At 35.7% G+C, this 25,312-nt stretch overlaps 1 non-coding gene across 1 annotated transcript; it reads left to right on the forward strand.

Moving 5' to 3' along the window:
- The first annotated feature begins 15,554 nt into the window (after window positions 1-15,554).
- On the forward strand, window positions 15,555-15,697 carry LOC114609239. The gene has a single exon (XR_003709483.1). It is a non-coding gene; the product is annotated as a small nucleolar RNA SNORA48 (small nucleolar RNA).
- The last annotated feature ends 9,615 nt before the right edge of the window (window positions 15,698-25,312 follow it).

Here is a 25,312-nt window from a genome sequence, read left to right on the forward strand (position 1 = left end):
TCTTCACAATTATTAAAACTATTTAACTGAGTAAAGACTATAATACAAATGCCTTCATGCTCCAATATTTTTTATCAGAATACTCCAGACACTAAGGACATGAAGACTATGTAACAATTGCATAAAAATTTCATGCTTCAGCTGAACTGTTTAAGAGATATTTCATTCTCCTGACATATTGCACTAAATGCTTGTGTTTACTATTATCTCCTTTTCAATATTTTATTAACAGAAGAGTTCACCATCTTTAGGCCTTTCTTAATTTCACTGATAATTATCACTGAGAAAAACTTGCTGGGAAAGCAAATTTGTATATAACAAATTATCCTTTATTTGTTGATCTTTAGTATAATGTAAGGACTATGAGCCAGATTTTTTTTTAAAAAAATTTCTATTTCTGCCTCAAGGTGATTACAGCACAAGAAGGGTACAGTTACTCCACTGGCTCATAACATCTGCCACCTGCCTGAAGCCATGGCTCAATTCAGGCATGGGATGCAGGAAGCCCTGCTCTTCCACCTTGCTTTAGTTTCAAATGTTTGCATCATGCAGGCAGCTTCTCATCCCCACAGCCACAGCCTAGATTTAATAGCACATCCAAGATCAGGCTGTGGGAGATATGAGTAGCAGCTGGTCACATCCTGCTGTTTCCGTGGCAAGGTACAGACAACTGGAGAACTCATTTTGTATGTGCTCTTGGAAACAGTATGTCTCCTGGCACATTTCTGTTCATGTGCAGATTTGGGAAGCATATATTGAATTGGTTCCCTACTTTTGGGTGATGGTAGATTTCTGTTTACTGTATCCCTGTATAATGGAGCACACCTGGGCTGTTGAATCTGGAAGCTGGAAAGATACAGAATAAAATTCACGGTCAGTATTTGGTGTGAAGACACATTACCGAATTTGGAAATTTTCTCAATAACTCTATAGATTTTTATAGTCCTTTGTATGTGTTTGTGTGTGGCCTTTATATGCTGAGATGAGAAATTATCACATCTCTTGATTGCGTCTCACTGTGACTCAGTGTTTAAACAGCACTGAATCAGCATTCGAGGAGACACTGTGAACTCCAGTTTTGTCTTTTAGATAAAATGAGCAATTGCAGTCCTATTTTGTACTCACTAATTATCCTATGCTACTTTTTCAAGGATGTGGATATTAATTAGCTCCAGTATCCTAAACTAATTTTAAATTAGATAATTACATTGTATACTCTGCAGCTTCTGCTGAGAAACACGTTCCTCACTTCCTGTCTCTAAGTGATGACCAGCTGTTAAATAGCTTCCTAGTTTTCCCCTGAGTTGGTTACACATCAGAAATGATACCTTTATAGGATGGTTTTAGAACATTTGAGATGAAGGAGCTGTAAAAATGATATTGTTATAGCTTGTTATTGTTATCAGTGACAACTCTCTTTACAGTGTCATGGCAGGAGTCATTTGGCGACTCCAGTGTTGTAAGATGTAAGATCTGGCATCTCAGGAAAGAATTCCCGCCTAAAATCCTTCTCATTTCTCTAGTATTTCCCAAGTTGTTACTAAATACATATATGTTAGGTGAAAAGACTTTTAAACTCATATTGATTTGAGGTTTTATCCAACATGAGGGGACAAGAGGAAGACAAAAAGGAAGCTAAAGCCTGTTTTGAAGAACATTAGAAAAACTCTCTAAAAGCTCTAGTAGTCTAGTTGATGAAATATTCACAAGTGATGAAAGGGAAAGGTAATGTGGGGATTCTTCTTATGATCTCCTCATGTCTCTTTACTCAGGAAAATCAACTCACCAGATGTCTGCTGTTGAATATTCTGAATAAATTTCATCTCCCCAAGAATTCAAATGTAAAAAGTTGCATTTAATGAGAGACCAGATTTTTAAATCACACATGGGCACTGTTTTATTACTCTATTTTGAGGTTATTTTATGTATATGTACTTTTTGCCTGCATGCATGTGTTTTACCATGAGTGTGTTTGAAGAGGGTGTGAGATGTCCTGAAACAGGAGTTAGGGGCAGCTCTGAACTGCCATGTGGGTACTGGAAACCTAATGCTACATCCTTTCCAAAAGAAGCAAGTCCTCTTAAACATCAACCCAATGTTTTAGCATATTATGACTCAACTTCCAGTGGACACATAGACATTCCATAAATTAAGGATTCTATAAAATTTATAAAATGGTTACATATAGAATTTAAATATTACTCTTCTAAAATGTTTTGAATACAAAGACTTTCATAACTTTTGGAATAATTGTGTGTGTTTGTGTGTGTGTGTGTGTTTGCATGTGTGTGTGTGTGTGTATAAAATTAACTATTATCAGATTGAAATTTAAATATAAATGATTTAAAATACTTCTTAAATGCATAGCCTAAAGATGAATCATAGACAAAAGCTCATCAACTATTTTGTCTGTAGCATCATGTTGCTCTTCAAAAGGTTTCAGATTGAGGATCATTTCAGCTTGTAGATATTCAGATTTATGTATGCTTAAGCTATAGACACAATACAAATTTTGTGTGAATTTTATGTGTAGATATTTTGTTAAGTAACATTAACATTTTGATAGTTGCCCAGACTGAGAATTTCTAACAAGCAAGTTATATAGTACCAAAACCAGTATAACTCTTAAGTTGATTTCTTACAGTATGTGAGGGATATGGAAACTTTATGAAAACAATTGTAACCTAAGATGAAATGAAACTAATACAAGGTCTATTGCAGACACTCAATTAAAAATTTGCTGAATGAAAACCCAGAAATGTTCACATCCAAAGGAAAGACAGGAACAGAAAATGGAACAGAAATTGAAGGATAGGCCAACCGGAGACCACCCAACTTAGAGATTCCTCCCATCTGCAGACACCAAACTCCACACTATTGTTGATGCTAAGAAAAGCTTGCTGACAGGAGCATGGTATAGCTGTTCCCTGTATTAATCAGGTTCTATCAGCACCTGATTAATATAGATGCAGATTCTTACAGCCAATCCATCGGACTGAACTTGGGGACCCCAGTGGAAAAGGACTGAAGGAGCTGAAGGGGAATGCAACCCCATAAGAACAATATCAACTAATTGGACCACCCAGAGCTCCCAGGGACTAAACCACCAACCAATAAGTGTACATGGAGGAAGCCAGGACTCCAGATACATATGTAGCAGAGGATGGCTTTACCTGGCATCAGTGGGAGGGGAGGTAAACTTGATGACCCAGCCTAGAGGGGTGAGGTGGGAGTAGGTAAATGGATGGGAAACATCCTCATAGGGGCAAAGGGGAGGGGAGTAAGGGGCATAGGATGTGGGATTTGTGAAGGGGTAGCCAGGAAGAGGAATATCATTTGAACTGTAAATGAATAAAATGATGAATAAAAAGTCAAACGAAGTGTTTTTTAAAAATAATTTCTGGAAATATTATAGCAGACATTGCCTAGTTTACAATAGTACTTCCAATAGTTTCTCTTAAAATATTCCTTTATTTCAGAAGTTACTTGTTGTGATTCTGATATTTTGCAAATGCATAATTTTTTGATCAGTCTTTGTGCAGCCCTCCTACATAAAAAGGGCCAGTTGAAGATACAAACTTGAACTAATGAGACCCCTAAACAGTTTCTATGTTGATAGAAGAAGATAAGAAAATATAAAGTTTTAGTACACACATAAGTGTCGTATGACCTCAAATGAAAGAGAGACGCTAATACGTGGAAGAGAGGTGAAGTCAAGAACTGTCCAGGCTGTAACTCCAAAGGGAGACTTTAATTTATTTAAAAAGGATTCTTTTAAAATCCTATACTGGTGCTATGGCGTGGTGTTTTCCCCTTAACCTCTTTTGGGGGTTATTTCTTGTTCAGAGTTTTACTTATTAGCTTTTTTCAATAATACTTTCACTGCTCTGAGACTGCAAGCGTTACTGTGTTATATGGTGATGTAAAGTACTGATATGTTATTGAGCTTAAGAAGATTATCTTCCATAGGGCTTTAAAAAAAACTGCTTTGCAGCATTCTCATAATTTATAAAATCATTTTATACAACCAAAGCTAGTCTAGAATAGACTTTGTACACAGTTACTTGTTAAATCAAGTTTGATTACTTCTTAATCAAACTTGGCTTTTTCAGATCAGAAATATCATTCAGATTCCCTTAATTTTGTCTTAAAACAAGTTGTGGAAGAACAGGTCAAGCATGTACATGCCACTAGTCAACCTGCTATCTCTCCGCTAATGGGAAATGTCTCCTGTGTTTCCATTTATTATAAATTATTATGATAAGAAAAGGGCAAGTACCAACAATCATCAGTCAATCCAATAAAAGTAACCAAACCTTACTGGACCTGAATGACAAAATGTTTTAGTCTATTTCTTTCTTGAAATCCATTAACCTCACTTTCATATAAAACAATTTATTTTTATGTGAATACATACTTCACTTATTTATTCTTTATTAAATTATTTTATTTATTTACATTCTAAAAGTTGCGCCCCTTCTAGGTCCCCACTTCCTGAGTTTTCGCCCCATCCTCCCTCCCCCCACCACTGAGATGATGCTCCCCACCCACCCCCACCTCACCCACACCACCAACCCCCTTCCCTGATCATCAAGTTTCCACAGGATTAAGCACAGCATCCTCTCCCACTGAGGCCAGGCATCTACACATGTGCCTTAGGCCACAAACCAGCCCATGTGTGCTTCCTGGTTTTTGGCTTAGTCTCTGGGAGCTCTGAGGGGTCCAGGTTAGTTGACACTGTTGTTATTCGTATGGGGTTGCAATCCCCTTCAGCTCCTTCAAATTCTTCCTCTAACTTTTTCATATTGGTCCTGGACCTCAATCCAATGGTTAGCTGTCTCTGCAATTATCTCAGCCAATTGCTGGTAGATCCTCTCCGCAGACAGCCATGCCATGTTCCTGTCTGCATGCACAAAATTGCCTCAGTAATAGTATCAGGATTTCGTGTGAGCCCATGGGATGCATCCCAAGTTGGGCCGGTCACAAGGTTGCCTTTCTTTCAGTCTTTGCTCCATTTTTGCCACTGTGTTTCCTTAAAAAAAATTGTGAGATAAAAATTTTGAAGATTAATAGCTCGTCCCCTGCCTCAACTAGAGGCCACATCTATCTACTTGAGGAGGTCTCTTCAGGTTCCATTTCCCCACTGTTGAACAACATGGCTACTGTCATTTCCATTAAGTCCTTGTAGCTTCTCATATCTCAGGGCTCTGGGATTTTTCAAGAGATTTCCCCTGCTCCCTAACCCATACTGATGCATATTTTGATTCATTCTCCTTGTCCTCTTGGCTTCCCTCCTCTCTCTTCCCACACCTGACCCTGTTCCTCCTCCTGCCTCCCTTCTCCCACACAGTTTCTTCCCTCCTTCTGCCTCTTGTGATTATTTTGTTCCCATTCTAAGTGAGTTTCAGGTATCTATACTTGGGCCTTCCTTTTGGATAAACTTCCTACAGTCTATGCATTTTATCAAGAGCATTCTGAACGTTTTAGTTAACGTGCCCTTATCAGTGAGTACAAAACATATATGTTCTTTTGGGTCTGGGATTTGTCATTCAGGATGATACTTTCTAGTTCCATCCATTTGCCTGTAGAATCCATGATGTCCTCATTTTTAAAGTATTCCATTGTGTAAATGAACCACATTTTCTATATCCATTCTTCAGTTTTGGGACATCTGGCTTGTTTCCAGCTTCTGGCTTTTACAATAAGGCTGCTATGAACACAGTATACAGTATATGTATACTTCTTTTATTATGTTTAGGTATGGCCCTTTAATTCCTGATGTATCCAATATTTTAACATGAAGGGATGATGTAATTTGTCAAATTATTTTTCAGCATCTAATGAGATTATCATGTGATTTTTTTCTTTTGAGTTAGTTTATATACTGTATTATATTAATGAATTTTCATATATCAAACCATTTTGGCATTCTTAGGATGAAGCATACTTGATCTTGGTGAACAATAGTTTGATGTATTCTTGGATTCAGTTTGTGATAATTTTATTGAGTATTTTTGCAGCAATAATCATAAGTGAAATTGGTCTGAAGTTCTCTTTCTTTGTTGGGTCTTTCTGTGGTTTAGATATCAGAGTAATTGTGGCTTCATAGAATGAATTAGGTAGTGTTTCTTCTCTTCCTCTTTTGTGGAATAGTTTGTGGAGTATTGGAATTAGCTCTTTTTTTAAGTTCTCGTAGAATTCTGTATTAAAACCATCTGGCCCTGAGCTTAAGGACTGCTTCAGTTTCCTTAGGGGTTATGGGACTGTTTAGATCATTTAGCTGATTGAATTAACTTTTGTATGTGGTATCTTTCTAGAAAATTATCCGTTTCATCTAGATTTTCTAGTTTTGCTGAGTATATGCTTTTGTAATAAGGTATGATGATTTTATGAATTTCCTCAGTTTCTGTTGGTATCTCTCCCTTTTTGTTTCTGATTCTGTTAATTTGGATAATGTCTCTGTGCTCTTTAGTGAGTTTGGCCAAAGGTTTACCTATCTTGTTGATTTCCTCAAAGAACCAGATTTTGGTTTCATTGATTCTTTGTATCGTTACCTTTCTTTTAATTGGTTTATTTCAGCCCTGAGTTTGATTATTTCCTGCTGTCTCCTCCTCTTGAGTGTACTTGCTTCTTTTTTTTTCTAAAGCTTTCAGGTGTGGTGTTAAGTTGCTAGTGTAGTGTCTCTCTAATTTCTTTACCAAGGCACTTAATGCTATGAATTTTCCTCTTATCGCTGCTTTTATTGTGTCCTATAAGTTTAGTTATGCTGAGTCTTCATTTTCATTGAATTCTAGAAACTTTTCAATTTTTTTCTTAATTTCTTCCCTGGTCGAGTTATCATTGAATAGATATTTGTTCAGTTTCCATGAGTATGTGGTCTTTCTTTTGTTTTTTTGTATTATTGAAGTATAGCCTTTGTCTGTGGTGATCTGATAGGATCCAGGGGATTATTTCATTCTTGTATCTGTTTAGGCTTCTTTTATGACTGACTATATGGTCAGTTTTGGAGAGGGTACCATGAAGTGCTAAGAAAAATGTATATTCTTTGGTTTCAGGTGGAAATGTTCTGTATATATCTGTTAAATCCATTTGGTTTATAACTTCTGATAGTTTCACTGTGTCTCTGTTTAGTTTCTGTTTCAATGACCTGTCCATTGGTGAAAGTGGGGTGTTGAAGTCTCCCACAGTTATTGTATGAAGCTTGATTTGTGTTTTGAGCTTTAGTAAAGTTTCTTTTAGTTTTCAATGTGGGTGCTGTTGCATTTGAGTCATAGATGTTCATAACTGAGATTTCATGTTGTTGAATTTTTCCTTTTATGAGTATGAAGTGTGCTTCCCCTTCTCTTTTGATAACTTTTGGTTGAAAGTCTACTCTATTGAATATTAGAATGGCTACTCCAGCTTGTTTCTTGGAACCATTTTCTTGGAATTATTTTTTATTTTTAAATTTTTTTTTAGCCTTTTACTCTGAGGTAGTGTCTGTCATTGTCACTAAGATGTTTCTTGTATGGAACAAATTGTTGGCTCTTGCTTGCATATCCAGTCTGTTAGCCAGTGGGTTTTTATTGGGGAATTGAGTCCATTGATGCTGAGAGATATTAAAACCAGTGATTATTGGTTCCTGTTATTTTTGTTGTTGGAGGTGGTATTGTGTGTGTGTGTGTGTTTCTCTTCTTTTGTGGGATGACTAATTTCTTGTGATTTATTTGGTGTAGGTACCCTCCTTGTGTTGGAGATTTCCTTCTGGAATCCTCTGTGTTGGTAAATAGATATTGTTCACATTTGTTTTTTTCATGTACTATATTGGTTTCTCCACCTGTGGTGATTGAAAGTTTTGCTGAGAATACTACCTTGATCTGGCATTTGTTTTCTCATAGGGTCTGCCTGACATTTGTCCAAGATCTTATGGCTTTTAGAGTCTCTTAGAGAAGTCTAGTGTAATTATGATAGGTCTGCCTTTATATGTTACTTGGCCATTTTCAGTCCTTGCCTTTAATATTCCTTCTTTGTTATTTGCATTTAGTGTTTTGATTTTTATGTGACAGGAGTCTTTTATTTACTGGTCTAATCTATTTGGTGTTCTCTAGGCTTCTTTTAATTTTATGGCCATCTCTTTCTTTAGGTTGGGGAAGTTTTTTCTATAATTTTGTTAAAGATGTTTTCTGAACCTTTGAGGTGTGAATCTTTGCTCTCTTCCATTCCTCTTATTCTAGGTTTTGGTCTTTTCACTGTGTCCTGTATTTCCTGGATGTTTTGTGTTAGAAGGTTTTATGCTTTGTATTTTGTTTGACCTTTGTTTCCATATCTTCTGTGGTATCTTCTAGGCCCGAGATTCTCTCTTTTATCTCTTGTATTCTGTTGGTGATGCTTGTAGGAATGTCATACCTTTTGTTATACTTTATTGTATTACACACTGTTTTAAATGTACTCTGCACACAAGGAAAATGTAGGCCACCCTGATGTTGACTATTGTTCCTGTTTGACATCTCTCTGGTAAAAGGGGAAAGTCTTGATGCAGTGTTGGAGTAGAGGAGACAGTTGGGTGAAATAATGTGTAAATGGTTAGGGTCTCAACCATTATAGAAGAAAAATAATTTATTTAAAAGATGATTGAAAAAAATTGCCAGATCTTCTGTGCTAGACATCTAATTCATTGTCTCTTATATATCATTTATATGTCCTCACCACACATATTGAATTGTTCCCTTATTACTCCAAGATAAAATCATTTGATGATAGCATATATTCCCTGCAGGTACCCATTAGTTCCTCTCCACAATAAAATGATACAATTCTTTTGTCACTTCAAATTCTAGGCCAGAATGCTCAGTACATTCACATTAATTTAATGTTTTTAGAGTAAGTCTTCTGAAAATTATTGTTATTTGTGCTTTTCTGGGCTACCTTGAAATAGGCTTTTTCTATGTAGCCCTTTCCACAACACACTGTTATCAAGCTTATGATTATCCCGCCTCAGCCTTCCAAGTGCTGGAATAATAAGCATATGCCAGCATTCTTTGCTAATTGAATGTCTTAAGGGAAACAGATCTTGAGTATGCATTGCAGTCATTTAGTATTTGCTGAAAGTCTGTACTATGGCTCAGAGACGAACACATTGACAGCAGTAATATTAGTACCCCAAAGGGAGTTCTGTTTTGCAAAATAGAAAGGAGTGTAATGACAACAGCAATCCCAACAATGATATGTATGACAAAGGAAACAATTTCACACATTAATTCAATTTTTGTATGATACTCAATGGATTGAAAATAAGGACATCAGCTAACTAGATATTTGCTTGCTTGTTTGTTTTTTCTGCATGATTACAAATAATCCTGTCAACACTTTCCCATTTATTTCACTTAGAGAAGTGACTACATTGCAATATTGGGATTTGAACAGAATCTAAATTCTCATAAAAATATTTGAGATTGGATGGACTCCTCAATGATGAGAGAAAAATACATTGCAAAGCAAAGCAGGAACCAGGAATTATTTTATAAATAGCATAGAGATTCACTTGAGGAAAATGCTTATATTTGCAATTTACACAGTTACTTTCTTGGAAATTGCAATTATAATCTCTGGAAGTTGTACATGTTTATAACAATATGAAAATATTAATACTTGTCTGACAAGAAGAAATGGACTTACATTGAGATCTCATAGGTTTCCAAAGCAGACACTTCTCTTAGAAATGAGGATATTCAAAGGAGCTAGGAAGGAAATTACAGTTTCAGTTTATATGGGGAAAGTTGTGGTATTAATATCAGTTTCCCAGCCATAAATAAATTTAGCGATACATGCTTTGGATGAATCCTTTGTATGTACTAACACCAGAATTTAATTATTTTGGCATCTTTCCTAACTCCACTCCTTCCAGAAGCTGACTTCCTGGTTGGGTGATAAAATTTCCCTGAAGAAATATTCATCCATACTAAATTATATTATTATGTTAGTAACAAATTATATGTGAAACAAAAGAACTACAATATTTTTAGGACTTGAGGTAAACACTGTTGTTTCCTTTGATAGACACTTGATAAATTGAATCCATTCAGTACATGCACACATGTGCATGCACACACACACAAACACACACACGTGAACATGAACTCCTAGAAGAAAGCTATATTTACAAAGACTGAATGACTGAATAGAACTTTAGTGCTGTGAAGAAGTTGGAATGTTGCAGGTTCAGAAACTAATTACAATTTTTTTTTTTGCCATCTTTAGTCCCCTAATAATTATTCTTTGTTCACCTTCATGTCAAACAAACATCCTGGGCCTAACAGATAAAGGAGTGGTTAAAATTCTGTGAGTAACAGATAAAAAACTTTTGGAATATATTAACACAGCAAACCCACTAATTGATTCTCTAACAATCAATGAGTTAAGGATGCTATCAGCATCTAAGGCCTATAGCTGAGATTTCTCTGTTTGGCTGTAGGCTTCTCCATGTTAGGTAGAACAAGCCAGATTCAGAAAGATGATACTTCCATGTTTCTCTCCCATACAAAATATAGATGTTCAGATATTTTGGATAAGCAGACAGAGGAGTCATTGTAGGGAGAGAGGTATAACCCAGTGTAATGTTGCCATGAATCTGATCGAACTACAAATTATATAAGTTTACAGGTAACATAATGTAAACTCTTTACTTTTGTTCAGTTGATAAAAAAGCTTTATGTAAAAAATAGAATAAATGATTCCTAGTTACATGTAAACTTTGTTGCAAGTATTTTGAGTGTCTTTGTTGTATTTTATTTAATACTTTAAAAATTATGTCAAGTATTAACCATATTCATTGTGATTTGAACTAAGTAGAGATAATATGCAAATTTCCATTTGGTGAGTGATCATTTGAAAAATTGCCTTGCTTTTATTCCCATTGTGTATTTTCCTAGATAAGTTTTTCATAATCAAAGCATAAATAAAATATGACTGATAATGAAGCATAAATATTTGTTTACAGTCTGACTTTTTCAAATAATTATTTTATTTCTGTTTTTCAAAATATAAGTCAGTCACAATATAAGTCAGTCACAATGGGCTCCAGGATATAATCCCAGACTTAGGGGGACAAGAGTAGTTCCATGCGGTGAAGGCCAGTCTACGATGCAGAATGAGAGCCTGTTTTGCAAAAATAAAAATAACATGCCCTGTTAGAAAGCTTATTTATGAAATATACTAAACTATTTTGAAGAAAATATGCTGAGGATTTATTTTTCTGAAAAGTATGTAGAATGATAAAATTGCATTGGCTTACAGTTTGCACTAATATTTAGTAACAGGTTACCATAGCCCTAAGAATTGTATGCTTAAACTCTAAATACAAGTATGAAAAAATTTCCAACCATTTTTTGGAAGGCAATGCCTTTATTATACTGAAAGCCACTATGTTTACACAATTATGTTTCAAAATTACATTTTCAACCCTTTGATGTTAAAAAACAGTAACAATATTTAATAGAAACTGAATATGAGATTTTGGTCTTTCTTTGCACTAGCCATATGATATTTCTACACTCTGCTGGGCTGCAGCAGCTAGCTCCAGCTCCTAGTTAACAATGTAATCACTACGGAAACAACTGATCAATTCTAGTGTACTGTGTTCCACAAATGATATGAAATATTCAATACTTCCTCGTAAAGTTGTCTTTGTGCTAGATTACTTCCCCAACTACAGCGTAATGCAAGTGTTCGTGCATTTAATGCAGGCTGGGCTGAGCTGTGTACATGTTAGGCATAATAAATATATTTTCTCATCTCACTGTATGTTGAACTTATGGTGGATTCTTCGAGATGTCAATTCATCCTAAGAGGACAAGCCACTTTTTGAGGATGTGAACTGAGCAGTGAAATGAGACTTTGTTTCAGGAACAGTGTACCTGCATATTTATAATACCAACAAATATCAGTTTGACTCCTTCCAAATAGTTATTCATTTTTTAATGGGTAGACAAATTAATGATGGCCTGTAACATTTTCCTCAAATCTTTCTTTGGCCCTCAGTAGTTTTTATTTCTACTCCTGTAACCTTTTTTATATAACAAAGTGTATGCATCAGACAGAAGCAGATTCATTAGCCTTCTAGCCACACAAACCTGACAGAAACTGAAGAACCCTGTATAAAACAAGAGAATATTTATAGAAATCATTTTATAACTAAATGTGCACTCTCATTCTTGATTCAGGAAGCTTTGCACTATTTAGTGTGGTTTCAGACCAAGAAAAGAAGAGAAAAAAAAAAGACAATTACTTTACATGTGATATTATGTACTGCTCCTGATATAAAGTGAATTACCAAGCCATTTAATGAGGATGATCTAGTTTTATTTGTCAGGGAATAAAGGCCTCATTACTTTTACTCATGGGAGATGGCACCTTCTGGTGTTGGCAGCTGCCAGATTATGTCAGCACCTGCCAATAGTTGTTAGTTAGTGAGTTGGAGAAATATTGACACCTTTATGAACATCTGTGATTGATACAGCCTGTCCTAAGATATGTAGTCTGAACTTCCAAATGTCATGGCAACCTAGTATAAACTTAATTTCATCACCTAATTGTTGTCATTTTGAGTTTCTAAGTTTGCTACTGCTTTGTACTTAGAGGTTCCATGGCTCCATCTTTAACTCCTAGGAATATTTTTAATAAGCTGCTGTAGAACAATCTTAGAATCATGACAAAGACAGTATGGTGTTCTCATATACCCCACACTTACAATTTCTAGTTTCTCAATCTTACAATAGAATGATATGTTTGTCATAATTAATGAACTGATATTGAACATTGTTGTTAACTGAAATCCATCCTAAACTCAGATTTTCTTAGCTTTCACATAATGTCCATTTTGTCACAAGGATATCATTCAGGACATTTCATTTCATGTAGTTCTCATGTTTCCTTAATCTTTTCTTGGCTGTGACAACATCAGTGACATTCTCTGTTTTTGATGACAGAGTTTTGGATCGTACTAGTCACATATTTTGTGCATCATGATCTATTAGGGTTTATCTGGTTGTTTTCTACATAAATTTGTTTGTTTGTTTGTTTATTTATTTATTTATTTATGTCTTTCTGGGCATGGCTTAATATCCTTAAGATCATAATCAACTACTACATCCATCTCCCTGTCAATATCATTATGTCATTATTTTTTGTAAGTTTTAAAACAAAGTATGTTTATTCATCAGCAATGGTACATTTTAGATTTTTCACATTGAGTGACAAACAAGCCTTTGAGTGTTTAAAGATTCTTGGCATGTTCCTTTTTGAGATTCATGAGCAATAGATCAGTGTTCTCAAAATTCTCATTTGTCAAAATTGTCATTATTTTAAGGTATTTCTAATGAAAGCATGTTTAAGGTATTGGACAAGTTCTCAGTGGTTAAAAGAATTCACAGAAATTTCAGGAATTTTTATTTGATTCCTAGCACCTACATAATGTTGCTTACAACCCCCTATTACTTTATTTCCAGGGTATCAGAAGTCCTCTTTTGGTTTTTATCAACACACACACACAACCGTATATACTTACTCTTTCTCTATACATACACAAAAATAAAAATATATAATTTTTAAAAAGTCATTAAACTGATAATACATGTTTTTTTAGGAAGTACCATGATCATGATTACCACATTGTACTGTAAGTACATGTGAAAAAGGTGTCTGTCTTATTTAGGATGTTTGTTGTTATGATAAAACACCATTGCCAAAGCAACTTGGGGAGGAAATGGTTTCTTTGGCTTACATATCACAATCCATTGAAGAAAATCAAGGCAGAAAAACAGAAAAGGAACCTGGAGCTCATGAAAGAATGCTTTTAATAGCTTGTTACTCAGAGCTTCCTCGGACTACTTTCTTATAGAACTCTAGATCACCAACACAGGGATGGCACCACCCACAGTGGACTCAGCCCTCCCCCATAAATTAATAATTAAGAAAATGCTCTGTGTTGGATTGAATATGCTTGGCACAGGGAGTGGCACTATTTCAAGTTGTAGCCATGATGAAGTAGGTATGGGCTTGTTGGAGGAAGTGTGTCACTGTGGGCATGGCCTTTAAGACCATCATCCAGCTGCTTGGCAACCAATCTTCACCTAGCTGCCTTCAGAACAAGAGATAGAACTCTCCGATCCTCAAGCATCATACCAGCCTAGACACTGCCATGCTCCATGCCATAATGATAATGGACTAAACCTTTAGTACAGAGTACATTTCACGACAGCCAAGGTTAGGCAGTGAGGGAGTTAGAAAACAGAAAGCTGGTAATAGAATAAGTGGGTGTAGTCATGTTCCAGTTCCAGCAAGCAGCTGATCTCAGTAGCTTCAGCCATGTGACTCTGGATTTAAAGTCAAAAATAGAAGGGACTAGTGAGGCTATTGATGTTGGTTACCTGGAAATTAGGGATGATTGAGAAGAGACCAACAGCACTGAGATGAAAGCTTCTGGGAAGTATTTTCTGATATCACAAACAAGCTATGTTCTACTGATAGCCAAGGTTGTACCTCATGATGCAGCTGGACTTGGAAATGTTTAAGAGTCACCCAGGTAGTACTGGCTTTGAAGGTATGAGGGGATCATGGAGAACAGCTGAAATTTGACACTGTGAGAGAGCCTATGAGAGGCTATTGGTGAAGTCTAGTTGCAGCAGAATACCTCAGCATATTGGAGATGCCAGTACAATGAGGTGACCATACAGTAGCAGCAGTGAATCAAAGTCAACCAGAGTCTAGAGTGCTACAGAGGACAAAGATGGAAAAGTGATACAAGTCCTTTGGAGGACCCCAGATTATATGTGGATCCTAGACACTGGAACAAGAAGCTGTGAAGCTGAAATTGACTTGGATACTCCAAGATGTTAGAGATGCCAGAGCTGTGGAATACCTGCCAGGGAAAGCTGCTAACAAGGAGTAGAAATGAGAAAGAAATTTGTTGCAAGCAACAAAGATTAAAAAGTAGTTGGAGATTTGAAGACTGCTTTAATAACAGACCAGGAGATGCAGAGTTTGGAGTTTTCTCAGCTGGTTTCTTGTCTTCCTTTGTACATTGCAGTTAAGTGATTGGATGAATCTCAAAAGAGACTGTGAACTTTGGACATTTAACATTGTTGCAACTGCAATAGACTATGGGGACTTTGAAGTGTGATTAAATGTATTTTGCATTATGCTATGGCTAGGTATGTACTCTATAAACACATGTGTTTGAAGAAGCCTATGGGGGCCAAGGACTGTAATGTGGTGGTTTGAATATGCTTGGGCCAGGAAGTGGCACTATTAGGAGGTGTGGTCTTGTTGAAGGAAGTGTGTCACTGTATGGGCTTTAAGACCCTCATCCTAGCTGCCTAGAAGCCTGTCTTCTACTAGCTGTAGAACTCTCAGCTCCTCCAGTTCCATGCCTGCCTAGACACTGCCATGCTTCCTGCCATAATGATAATGGACTGAACTTCTCAACCTGTAAGGGAGTCCCAATTAAATGTTTTCCTTTATAAGAGTTGCTATGATCATGATGTCTCTTCATAGCAATGAAACTCTAATCAGGCCCTAAATGTCCCTGTCAATTGGCTAAAAGACACCTTGTTGGTGGTGGTGTTCTTATTATCAGCCAGGGGCAAAGCAGATGATAGTCTTTTGGTCATCTAGCTTGATGCTTGGCTAGGTGGCTAAAGCTCCTTATGCTCAGGACTCATGAAATCAAATGAACTCAAATCCAGGCAATGCAGTGCAGGAGGGGAAGACAGAGACCAGTTTTTCTCCATGCACTCGTGTGGGTGGGGAAAGACACCCACAGACCTATGCTTTGCCCCACAGCATGAGGTAGGTTATAGATACATAGTCCCTCCTACCACCACAGACAGAGATCTGTGAACCACCATGACACCCACAGACTGGCCTTCTGGCACATAGCACAGGAGAGCCCTAGGCATCCACTTGTCACCATACCATGCAGTACAGACAAAGGATGTCACCAAGGGGCCCACTAAACATGTGGCCAGACTGTATAGACAACCACTACAATGTGCAAATATGTGGTATACATACATATAGGAGAGGAAGAGAAGTAGACTAGCTTAATCATTATAAAGAGAGATGGAACTGGAGACTAAAGGGTGGAGAGGAATAGCACATTATGAGTGGCCTGCCCTGCCACTTGGGGAAGCATCCCAGTGGGTGTGAGTGTGGTACAACTGACTGTACCAGTTTGGAAAGCTGCCCACAGGGACGAGAGTATGTCCCTCACCAAAGGCAACACTCAAGTGAGCTGGCCCTGCACCTCACCTGGAAGGCACAGCAGAGCTGACTCTTAGGAGGTGGTGGGTTGGGAGGACAGAGATGAGTCAGCACCAAAAGTTGAGAGTGCCATACAGCTGGCCCCTCCACTCATCTGGTTATTCATATTGGAGTGTATTTACTTACAGGCTTTTCAGAAAATGAAACCCTTGTATATACATATTAATTAAATTACAAATCATGTGCATATATTTAAATATTTGTAGATGTAGCCACCTATGATAGTAAGGAATATTCTTCATCTATAATTCATTGACACTTGGAATGTTTTAGAATATTTTAGACCCTTTTTTTGATTATCTATAAATCTCTCTACTCCAACACTGAAAACCTAACTTCTGTTACCCATCAACCATTTGCATTATCATTCAATTCTACTATATTTGTTGTGGAGAATCAAAATTGATTATACATATTGTGGTGGAAAACTGGCTTATTAACTAGGCTTTCTTATGTACAGTTTCTTTGTTTTTAGTATTACAGATTCTATACATTTCCAAATTTGCTTAAGTCAGCGGTTTGTTGCTTAAACTCCCTCAAGTAGGGTTTTTAAATAAGTTTGTAATGCACCTTCTTCATTCAATCTTTGAATGCACACATTAACATTAGACTTTATGCTGTGAAGTGCTGTTCTTTTTGATAGATACTTAAAATCTTGTATTCATCCTTGAAGTACTAAACAAAATAGTTTCCCTGCCTTAGAAATCCCCTTGTGAAAAAACTAATCAATTTCACTTCTAAATCACTGGCAACTAGAGATTTGTTTATCCTCTCAATAGTTTTGCCTTTTCCAGAAGGTCATAAAATGCCTGTAAACAGTATGCAGCCTTTTTAGACTGGTTTCTTTCACTTAGCAAAATACATTTAAGACTTACTTCCACTTACTCTTGGCTGAATAAATCACTGGATTTTATTGCTGAAACGAAGTGCAGTAGTATATTGATGAAGCAGTTTGCTGTTCACTTAGCCACTGAAAGCCTTCAGTGTGGATGATTGCAGGTAGAATTATTGAAAACGTTTGCATTCATAATTTTAAGAATTTAAATTCTGAAACAAACTTGATAAATTTCAAGGAATGTGATTCCTGGGTCAGGTAGTAAATTTATACAGAGTTCTGAAAGCAACCCATCAAACTGCTTTCTGAATTAGCTGCACCTTCCCACTCTAAAGACTTCCTTCTATTGTCCCAAAATGTTAGTATTACTCAGTGTTGTGTTGTGAGTTTTAAAAATTCTGACAAATATGTAATTGCATGTTAATGCTTTAATTTCCAAGTCCTAAGTGATTAACAATGTTGAGTATGTTTTTACTATTTTGATGTCTCTATTATTTAAGTTTTGATTTACTTTGGTTTTAGAAAGGGTCTCCTATGTTGTATAGCCTTTGTGAAACACAAAATGCCTTTCCCTCAGTCTTCAGAGTTTTGGGTGTATCTGCATGTGCATGGAAATACAAAGGGATAGTTTGACCCTCCTACTGGCACCAAAGGAGAAAATATCTTACCTTTCTTATTAGTCAGTCCATATGTGAAATATAAGGAAAATAAAGAGGAGGGAATATTATGAAATATTATTTGCATGTATCTTGAAATTATAGAGTCAATAAACCATTGCATAACAAAATATCACATAATCTGAGCAGAGAGGTTGATTTCTTGAAGAATGACCAAAAGTATCAGAAATGAAGTATAAAAGATGTGCTGATCTTTTCATAATTATTTTCTTGTAGATGGAGAGAGAAATACAGAACTCCAGAAAAATAAATTATGGGTTAATATCAAATACTTCAGGTTCCCATTTTCTGAAGAGTAGAACAATCTGAACTTTGTTTTCTCATGCAATTAAGACTGGGAAGTTTTTGAGTGCTTAAGGCTAAAGAATTTCTCCAGACAAATATCCAAGATGAACTTTAACTCTGCTAATTCATGTTTGTGCCTTACATGATCATAGCACCAAATTATTTTTACAAATATTTTAATTGCATTTCTAGTAAGTTTTGAGGATTATTTATTTTGTACGAATAGAAAATGTGAGGAAAAAAATCAAAATACCTCAACAGAACCCCCCAGACCACCAACAATTTGCTGAAAACAGCCAAAACAAAAAAATAACCAGTTCCTCCTAGGGCAAGGTGACCACGAATGTAAGAACAAAACCAAGGCAAACCTTGACAAGTCTAAACATGCCCAAATGAGAAATGGGCCATCTGGTGTTTTTATTTTCCTATCAGAAAGTCTGAGGTTTCATGGCCAAAATACAAAAAAAATACGAGTCATCATGACCACCAGGAAAAGCTTCTATGCCCGCCAAAATGATAACTTACACCTATTGCTGATGTTTAAAATATCCAATCAAATGTAACCACGCCAAAGTTTCCCGCTCTTCCCCTTCCCCCTGCGCAGTTCCCTATATAAACTTTAACCTGTCAGAGCTGGGTGTGGAAATCCTTCCCTTGCATGGGATGTGTTTTCGACCCAAAGGCCCTTGTCAGTAAACTACCTTTTGCTATTTTGCATCAAGCCAGTCTCTGTGTTTCCTTGGGTGTGTGCAACTCCAGGTAAGAGAGGGGACTCCCCTTGGGGGCCCCTTACAAAAACATTGTTCTGCATTCTGTCATTCTTAGAAGTTATTCATTTGGTTTCGTTGTAAAAATAATAATTTCACAGTTTGAGTTAAAAATATTACTTCTGTTCTATTTTATGGACTATATTACATATATCATTTCTTAACTATCTTATAAAATTTATCAAGGAAGTGATATAAACTTGATTATTTTTTAGATAATGATTATTTTGATTTCCATTTAAAAATAAATGTAGACATTTTCAACATTTTTATATGAAGTTTAGTTTGCGTCTCAGAGTAATTGGTGTAATTGGTTTATTATATTTAAGTATCAGTTTATGGATATATGTCACCATTAAGATATATATATATGGTAGTGATTATTTTACTGATAATCAAGCCTTCTGTATTTGGAAAATGAGTATTAATATTCTGCAAATATTAATATGGCATCAGTTATTCGTTAATCAGCTAGTTCCCTAAAAAGACACACAGAGACTGTTTACTATTGCAAAGTTGAGGCCTTATCTGGGCAGATGCTGAACTAGATCTTCTAAGTTAACCCTACCACTTAGCCCCACCCAGCCACATGGATAGCTGTACCTTTCAGGCCTGTAGTCAGGTCTGTCTCCTATTGTGTCTCCTGGGAAAAAGCCTTTCTTGTTCTTCATCCCAGAGTTCTTTTCTCCCTCCCAAAAAGTCTTGCCTTACATTTCCTGCCAAGCTAATTTGCCATCCGATTTTTATTAAAGCCAATAAAACAATGTTTTAGGTAGATGAGAATGGACAGAGACACAACTTCACACTCTCTACCTCATCATGTATTTTTTTTCCTCTTGGTTAGTCTGGTTAGAGGCCTATTAATTTTATTGAACTTCTAAAGAACTGATTGTTTCAATGATTGTCCCTATACATTTCCATTCCTTAAGATACTTAATTTTTGTTTCTGTTACTACTACTATTATTATTACTATTACTTAATTAGGCTTAAATTCTTCTTCCTTTATATTTCTAAGGTAAAAGTTCAGATAATTCATTTTAGACCATTTTTTCTAAGATGTATCCATATATTATCTAATATTCTCCTGTTAATGCTGATTTTCTGAAGTCCTCAAGCTGTATTACATCATTGATTTTAGTTAAGGGTTTATTTTTATTTATGTCTTGAGACTTCATTTTTTATTTGTGTGCAGTACAGAAGTATGTTCAACTTCCAAATATTTGAATATTTTCATCTATATTTCCCTTATTGCTTTCTAGATTAATTGCATTGTAGTTGAATAAAATAATTTCCCTGCATCATCTTTAAATGTGTTTAAGTACACCAAATGGTCTTATATGGCTTTATCTTAGAGAGCATTACATGACACTTTAAGAAGAATGTGTGTTGTATTGAAGGATGGAGTGTTTCTTTCATTTGTAGAAAGTTCTTTACATGTTAAAAGATATTGGCTCCAACACTTATATCAGCTCTTCTAATTATGATATCTGAGCTGTCCCTTTCATCTTAACCCTACAGTCTGAACAAGAATACTCTCTTGTTTTACTTATGGTATGGAAAAAGTAATGACTTTCAAGTTCTTTGTAAATGTGAGATGAAGCTGACAGTCCTCTTTAGAAGAAAAATTTAGGATTAACTTATTATTTCAAATATAAATTATAAAACATATTTAAATAATCTACAAGTAAGTCAAGCTCCAATAGAAATATATTTAATTACAACCGATGTTATTCCTGTCTAACAACGCAAGATAAAATATTTTATACAATTTCAGGATTTTATTGTTTTCCTGATAACTAAAATTACCTATTTTATAGGTTCCTATTGTTGTGTGACTAATGCCAATTATAGCTAATGTTTTTACATTCCAAACATAGTAATATTAAATATTAATTTTTCTTTACAGTGCTATTGTGTGACCCAATTTTGTACTGTGAATTATTTTAAGGAACACTGCTATCCAGTCTTGGGCACATGTTTTAATCAGGTAAGTTTTGCCCTCATTAACTTCTCCTTGCTAAATATGCTTCACATGGTTTTGATAGTAACAGAAAGAGGATATTTTTAAGCAAAAGAACTGTCATAGGGAATAAAATTAAATTAAACTTAGGTTAAGAAAAATAATGTTTCAGGAGACAGACATGGCCCACAAGTGGAGAGATGGGGCCACCTACCTATCTCAAAAATTTTAACCCAGAATTGTCCCTGTCTAAAGGAAATGCAGGGACAAAAATGGAGCAGAGACTAAAGGAAAAGCCATCCGAAGACCACCCCACCATTCAATCCACTACATCCGAAGACACCAAACCCCGACACTATTGCTGATGCCAAGATGTGCTTGCAGACAGAAGCCTGGTATGGCTGTCCTCTGAGAGGCTTTGCCAGCATCTGACTAAAACAGCTCCAGATACAGACAACCATTGGACTGGGGATCCCAGTGGAAGAGTTAGGGGAAGGGTTGAAGGAGCTGAAGGGGATTGCAACTTCATATAGGAAGAACAACAGTATTAACTAACCTGACCACTCAGAGCTCCCAAGGACTAAACCACCAACCAAAGAGTATACATGGGTTGATCCATGGCTCCTGCTGCATATGTGACAGAGGACCGCCTTATCTTACAATAGTGGAAGGGGAAGCGTTTGGTCCTGTGGAGACTTAATGCCCCAGAGAAGGATGAAGCTAGAGGGGTGAGGCAGGAGCGGGTAGGTGGGTGGGGGAGTACCCTCTTACAATCAAAGTGGAGGAAGATATGGTGGTGGGGGTTCATGGAGGGGAGATCTGGAAAGAGGCTAACATTTGAAATGCAAACAAAATGATTAATAAAAAAGGTGGAAAATATAGATCTACAATTAGGTATATCAAAGTAAAAGAAAGTAAAGGCAAAAAGAGAAATCTTTAAAATGTTAAAGGGAAAATTCGCTTGGTACTTACAAAGGAATCTCAATAAGGCAAACAGCTACCTTCTTTTGTTGAAAATCAAGTGACTACGGCTTTATCAGCTTACATCTGGACTTTATATTATATTACATTGGCCTATATGTTCATTCTTAGACAAGTGTCTTACTACCTAGTACTTAAAATTACCACTGTTCTGATTTCTTTACTTGTACATAGACTTCTGAATGAGCTTATTAATTTTGATAAAGAAGCCAGATGTGACAATGAAACTATAAAATAGAAGGTATGGAAATGCAGTTATTTATATCATTTTATTTAAAATATGTTTTCTTTGTAATTGTGACACAATGGAAGGGGGATATTATACTACCAAGGCTCTGACTGGATGTCCTATTTTGGAATGTGAATAAATTCATATATGACAAGACAGGTTTAGAAACTTATAATAGGGGGTTAGATACATGGCAAAACAGGTAAAAGTACTTGGTACTTTTCCAGAGAACAGGGGCTTGATTCCCAGAACACATATGATTCTTAACAACCATCTGTAACTCTAGTCCAATGCCCTCTTATTGACTTTAAGAACTACAGGTATGGACAAGGTATGCAGACATACATACAGACAAAAACACCTATACCTGTAAAATGAATTAAAATATGTATTTAAAAACAGTGACAAAATATTCTATAGCCAATAAACTCTCTTGCAAAACCTGAACAACTTTCTGGACTTAATGACAGCCTGACAGGTTAAGTAAGAATCCAGTAATCCCAGAAAACTGAAAATAAGTTGTATACCTCAATATAATTAGAATTCCCTTCAATCTGTTTGTACCAAAGGAAAACTCTGGTAGTGAGTCTTGAGGTATGGCTTCCTGACCTTAACATTATTTGAAATTCCTTAAAATACCATTCTAGATGTGGTAACGCAGAGTTCTAAAATCTATACTTGGGGAATGGAGACTGGAAGATCAAGAAGTTCAAGGTCACTCCTCAGTGCATAGTGAGGTATTTCAAGGCCAGCTTTTTCCCTACCTAAGAAATCAAAGGAAGAAGTTCTATAAATACCTATATGTGTACATTCAATCATTATTCTTTCTGAAATTATATGTCATAAGGCCAACTTTATTGAAATCAAATATATTTTGCAAAAAATAATCTCATTTAAATTTCTTTGGTAGAAATGAGTACAGAAAGAAAACAATACATTTTTAGGAAAAAACTAGTATATATATTATTAAATTATAGTCTACTTACTCATTATTTTTGCTTTGTTTTCTATCCAGAAATGAAAATATATGATGCCTTCTCTCTCATGTCATCTATATCTGGCATGCTTTTCCTCAAGAAATTCTTATAACTTTTGTATATCTTTGGAAGTCATTATTTTACTTTCATTTTGGAAGGATAGCTACATGAAAATTGATTGGTTGAGAGTTTTGCATTTTTAAAGATAAATTTTGCCAGTGGTTGTCTATTTCTGCTGAAAAACTGTACTGGCTGGTTTTGTGTGTCAACTTGACACCAGTTAGGGAGAAAGGAAAGGAATGTCAGTTGAGGAAATATGTCCATGAGTTCCAGCTCTAAGGCATTTTCTCAACTAATGATCAATGGGGAAGGGCTCAGCCCATGGCGAGTGGGGCCATCTTATACTGGTAGTCTGGGGTTCTATAATAAAGCAGGCTGAGCAAACCAGGGGAAGAAAGTCAATAAGCAGCACTCCTGAATGACCCCTGCATCAGCTCCTACCTCCAGGTACTAGCCCTGCTTGAGTTTCTTTCCCGACATCTTTCATTGATCGACTAAGATCTGGAATAAACCCTGACTTCTCATCTCATTTTTTTGGTGTGCTTCATCGTACTAGAAAAGCTGACTAAGTCAAAAATCCTGGATATATTCAAATATAATTTTATTCATGAACCATGAGTGTTTATGTGATTTTCATGTGGTACTATATGTATTTGTTTTTTCAAGGCAGTGTTTCAATATATAGTCATGGAAGTCCTGTGCCAGGCTAGGCTAAAGTCAGAGATTTGCCTGTGTCTGTCTAGCAAGTGCTGACATTAAAGGAATGTATCACCACAGCCTGTATTAAAATTTTTTAAAGTGAAGCATCCATAGTTTGTGGACCACAAAAACCTAACTAGTGATTTCTCAGATTTGGTTGGCCCATGGACATGTTAGCTTAGTAATAATGAGGATCCATATAAAATGGATAAAAGGACTAACAAAAGATTAACAAACCAAGGAGAACTTTCTGGTAGCCTGATGTTTATGTTTAAATATAACCTTCTAGTCTCTATTTTTCCATATTCTCAATGTCCCCAATTCTAAATCATTTAGATCTAGTGACAAATATCTATATAATTGGTCCATTAGTAAGGAACTAAATGAGATTCAAAAACATAGAGAATCAATTCAATAAAATAATATCAGAGAAATATCTTAAACATGGAAAAGACATAGACATCAATGTATACTTGGCTTATAGAACTGAAGAACAATAAAACATGGCTAGAAAAAATATCCTCTTCATTACAACATACTATACTCAAACTGTTACAAGTACAAGATAAAGAAAGAATCATAAGATATTTAAAAAAAAAAAACCTCCAAAATCATTTGAGGAATATCACATTAGATTCACAACAGATTTCTTAAAAGAAAATCTATAAGCCAGTAGAATATTGACCGACAAATTTCAAATCCTGAAAGAAAATAATTGCCAAACAAGATTATTATACTCAGCAAGGGTACAAATAAGGGGAAAGGAGGGAATAAAATCCTTTAATAATAAACAAAACAATATTTATGACTGCTAAATAAATTATTTAAGAATATGGATAGTGTAGTAACACAGTCAGAAAAGAAAAATAACAAAAAAATGACTATCATGATGACAGCATTCAAAAGTATGAGTTCTATTAGAACAACACTATCTTGCCTTTGTTTCTGTTGCTGGGAGAAGATACCATGACAAAACCAAGATAAGGGAGAAAAGGTTTATTTTGACCTGAAGTTCCAAAAGTAAAGCAATCAATTATAGAAGGAAAAATGGAAGGAAAAGAATGGCTGCAGGGACATCAAACTGGCCAGTTACATTGCAAACACACGCAGTAAGCAAAGAGAGAACAAGAGAAGCGGGGCCACTCTGTAAATCCTCAAAGCAGGCTGGCAAGATGTTTCAGAATGTAAAGGTACTTATCACCCAAACTGTCAACATGCATTCAATCCCCAGGACCAAGGAAATATGAGGAGAAAACAGATTTCCACATTTTCTCCTCTGACCTTCATAAATAAATAATGGTACATATATACAAACATTCATATACATCCATGCATTTACATATGCATACCTATGCAGATAGTCCCAAACAGCAAACGAATATATCTATATCTATATCTATATATATATAGATAGATGGATAGATAGATATAGATATAGATATAGATATAGATATAGATATAGATATATAGATATAGATATAGATATAGATATAGATATAGATATATAGATATATAGATATATAGATATATAGATATATAGATATA

This window comes from Grammomys surdaster, unplaced genomic scaffold (genome assembly GCF_004785775.1).
Source record: "Grammomys surdaster isolate TR1022 unplaced genomic scaffold, NIH_TR_1.0 61, whole genome shotgun sequence".
NCBI lineage: Eukaryota > Metazoa > Chordata > Mammalia > Rodentia > Muridae > Grammomys > Grammomys surdaster.